This window comes from Clarias gariepinus, chromosome 9 (assembly GCF_024256425.1).
Source record: "Clarias gariepinus isolate MV-2021 ecotype Netherlands chromosome 9, CGAR_prim_01v2, whole genome shotgun sequence".
NCBI lineage: Eukaryota > Metazoa > Chordata > Actinopteri > Siluriformes > Clariidae > Clarias > Clarias gariepinus.
In genome coordinates this window covers 22,550,161-22,554,519 of record NC_071108.1, presented here as the reverse complement: position 1 = coordinate 22,554,519, position 4,359 = coordinate 22,550,161, and positions in this window count along the sequence as shown.

Sequence of the window (4,359 nt, the reverse complement as noted above, 5' to 3'; positions counted from 1 at the left end):
ATCCACTACAGTTTGCATATGTTTACATTTAGGCATTTGGCAGACACTCTTATCCAGAGCAACTTACATAAAAAGTGCTTTGAAGTTTCCATCCTTGGATAGTTACTTACACTGGGTTACTACATTGCTAATTAAGTCAAATCAGTCAAACAGTTGGATTTTTTTTTATATTGGGTGATTGGGGGGGGGGTGTCAGTCCAAGTATTGAAGAAACAGATGTATCTTGAGTTGTCGTTTAAAGGTTGTCAAAAACTCAGCTGCATGGACATCTAGAGGATGTTCATTCCACCACCTAGGTGCCAAAACGGAAAATAGTCTGGATGAATGTCTTCCTCGATCCCTGAGAGATGGTAGAACCATGCGACCAATGCTGGAGAATCACGGGGAACATGGTGCAGTGCGTGGTGTGATTAGAGCTAAGAGATAAGTGGGTGCTGGGCCATTTTTAGCTTTGTAGGCAAGCATCAGGGTTTTAAACTTAATGCGGGCAGCTACAGGAAGACAGTGCAGGGAGCAGAGAAGTGGGGTGGTATGGGAGAACTTGGGAAGGTTGAAAACAAGACGAGCAGCTGCGTTCTGGATCATCTGCAGAGGACGAATGGCAGACAGAGGCCATCCAGGAGTGAGTTGCAGTAGTCCAGTCTTGAAATAACAAGGGACTGAACAAGCACCTGAGCAGCCTGTCAAGAAAGAAATAGGCGGCTCCTTCTGATGTTGTAAAGAAGAAATTGACAAGAGCGAGTATAGTTAGCAATATGTGGGAAAAAAAATGACAGATGATTGTCCTGCTGATTGCTAAAGGAGTAATCTGATTGTTGTCCAGAGAGGTCACAAGGTCTTGATCTGGGGATGACTCGCCAGGAATAAACAGCAATTCAGTTTTACTCAGATTTAACTTCAGCTGATGAACTGTCATCCAGGATGGGATGTCTGCCAGACATGCTGAGATCCGGGTGAAAACCTGAGTGTCTGAGGGAGGAAAGGAGAGAATAAGTTGCACATCATGTGCATAACAATGTGGGGGAAAAGCCATGCGATCATATGACCTTACCAAGAGACCAGGTATAGAGGAAGAACAGAAGTAGACCATGTATTAAACCCTGTGGGACACCAGTAAAAAGTCTGCATGGGACAGATGTGGATACCCTTCATGTCATTGCGATGCTGTTCCACAGAATCCAAGGCTTGTAAGAATAGTTAATAGAATCTTGTGGTTCACCTTGGATGAAGACAGATGATAGTTTAGCTGATCTAGAAGCATGAAGCTTCTCAGTGATTGATAGAAGGGCAGTCTCTGTGGAGTGTCCCATTTTGAATCTGGATTGGTTGGGGTCATTAAGATTGTTCTGTGAGAGAAAGAGATATTTGGTTGTGAACGGTCCTTTCGAAAATTTTGGAAATAAAAGAGAGAAGCGATACTGATTGTTGCTGACGTCTGCTGGATCCAGGTAGGGTTTCTTTAGGATGGGAATAACCCTTGCCTTCTTAAAAGCAACAGGAACATGACCAGATGATATGAAATGATTGATGATTGTGAAAGAGATTGGGTCTAATGAACAGGTGGTGGGATTAAATGACGAGATGATCTGCTGAATCTCATTAGGTGACAGGTTGGGGAATTCTGCTAAGGGGGGGGGGGGATCCTATAGTTTTGGTTTAGGGTTGGGAGCAAAGGACTAGTTGATTGCTGTAATTTTCCTGTCATAGAATGTGTCATCAGAAGCCAGAGACGTTAAGGCAGAAGGAGTAATGAGGAGAAGACTTAGTGGAGCTTTGTGTAGAAAGCAGTTTTGGCAGAAGTCGTATCACATGAGAATTTGGAAAGAAAGTACGGTAAGTGATAAGATATCACTTATTTCTTTCATCATCTCTCTGCAGTGCCTGCACTACTATTACTATCTCACAGGCTTATTATTTTTCTTATTATTCTTCTTCTTCCGTACAAATGTTTGGCGCGTAACTAGTCCAGCACCGTTTGTCGTAGATACGTGAACGAAGTGTCAAATTGTGCGAATTATTCGAGAATGGGGTGCTATGACTTTTCCAAGGGAGCAATTAATCGCCACGAAAAGTCCAATGGGGGGGGGGGGGGGTTTGGGGGGAGCAGTGCTCCCAGAATCCCCAAAAAACCGCCCCAAAAAATCCCATAGACCTAACATTGGGACTGGCCTCTGCTGTGACATCACGGCTACGACTGTGATGCAACGGAAGGCTCGACCACGCACTGGATGGTGTCCACGCTTGTTGGGAGTGACCCGGCTGTCGCAGAGGCACACTTAAAATTTCTCCAGAAAAATCCCTCATCCTCAGCACTGGGTCTGTTCCACTCCTTTGTTCTTCAGGATCTCACTAGAACATTCTTTGTAGCAACAGATGTCGATGGAGCGGGTGTTCAAACATATAAAAACATATACAGTGGCTTGCAAAAGTATTTGGCCCCCTTGAACTTTTCCACATTTTGTCACATTACAGCCACAAACATTAATCAATTTCATTGGAATTCCACATGAAAGACCAATACAAAGTGGTGAACACTTGGCAAGTGGAACAAAAAAATCATACATGATTCCAAACATTTTTACAAATAAATAACTGCAAAGTGGGGTGTGTGTAGTTAGTCAGCCCCCTTTGGTCTGAGTGCCCATAGACATTGCCTGATAAGTGCTAATGACTAAATAGACAGGGCAGGGATAAAGTTATTGAGAAATTTAAAGCAGGCTTAGGCTACAAAAAGATTTTCAAAGCCTTTAACATCCCACCGAGGACTGTTCAAGCGATCATTCAGAAATGGGAGGAGTATGGCACAACTGTAAACCTACCAAGACCAGGCCGTCCACCTAAACTCACAGGCCGAACAAGGAGAGCGCTGATCAGAAATGCAGCCAAGTGGCCCATGGTGACATTGGACGAGCTGCAGAGATCTACAGCTCAGGTGGGGGAATCTGTCCAAAGGACAACTATTAGTCATGCACTGCACTAAGTTGGCCTTTATGGAAGAGTGGCAAGAAGAAAATCCAGTTTGCAGTTTGCCACAAGCCATATGGGGGCACAGCAAACATGTGGAAGAAGGTGCTCTGGTCAGATGAGACCAAAATGGAACTTTTTGGCCAAAATGCAAAACGCTATGTGTGGCGGAAAAATAACACTGCACATCACTCTGAACACACCATCCCCACTGTCAAATATGGTGGTGGCAGCATCATGCTCTGGGGGTGCTATTCTTAAGATGGGACAGGGAAATTGGTCAGAGTTTATGGGAAGATGGATGAAGCCAAATACAGGACAATCTTGGAAGAAAACCTCTTGGAGTCTGCAAAGGACTTGAGACTGGGGCGAAGGTTCACCTTCCAGCAGGACAACGACCCTAAACATAAAGCCAGGGCAACAATGAAATGGTTTAAAACAAAACATATCCATGTGTTAGAATGGCCCAGTCAAAGTCCAGATCTAAATCCAATCGAGAATCTGTGGCAAGATCTAAAAACTGCTGTTCACAAACACTGTCCATCTAATCTGACTGAGCTGGAGCTGTTTTGCAAAGAAGAATGGGCAAGGATTTCTAGATATGCAAAGCTGGTAGAGACATACCCTAAAAGACTGGCAGCTGTAATTGCAGCAAAAGGTGGTTCCACAAAAGTATTGACTCAGGGGGCTGAATAATTACGCACACCTCACTTTGCAGTTATTTATTTGTAAAGAATGTTTGGAATTATGTATGATTTTCGTTCCACTTCTCACGTGTACACCACTTTGTATTGGTCTTTCACATGGAATTCCAATAAAATTGGTTCATATTTGTGGCTGTAATGTAACAAAATGTAAAAAAGGTCAAGGGGGCCGAATACTTTTGCAAGCCATTGTAAAAACTAAACAAAGACCTTTTCGATAGACAACGCGTTTCTGCATTTGACCGAGTCTCTCCTGGTGCCAGAAAGCTTATCGAAGCACAGCAGACAGACCAATAGATTGACCAATAAACTTTACAGTTAAGTTTTATGAATAGTCCATATATGCTTTTTCTGCTGAGCCAATGGTTCCCATGCCCAGTCTCAGTGCGCGTGCCTCACTCAAAGTAAACATCTTTTTGCATTTGCATGCATTTGAGTCCTGTCTCTGTCTCACTTCTGTCGCACCGAGTGCAAGCAAATACACATTCCCATCACATCAGCTGTAACCTAGACTGAATCCTAGACTGGGTTGTAACAACAACGTAGTGATTTTAATTAGACTTAAATAAATTTTATTCTTTAAGTAGAGTTTAGCTAATGCAGTTATTTTTAAGTAAGACTGTATTTAACAATGAGGATTGTTTTTACTAATGTAACTGCTTGCCTAGCAATTGAAAAGTAAACCAAAAGC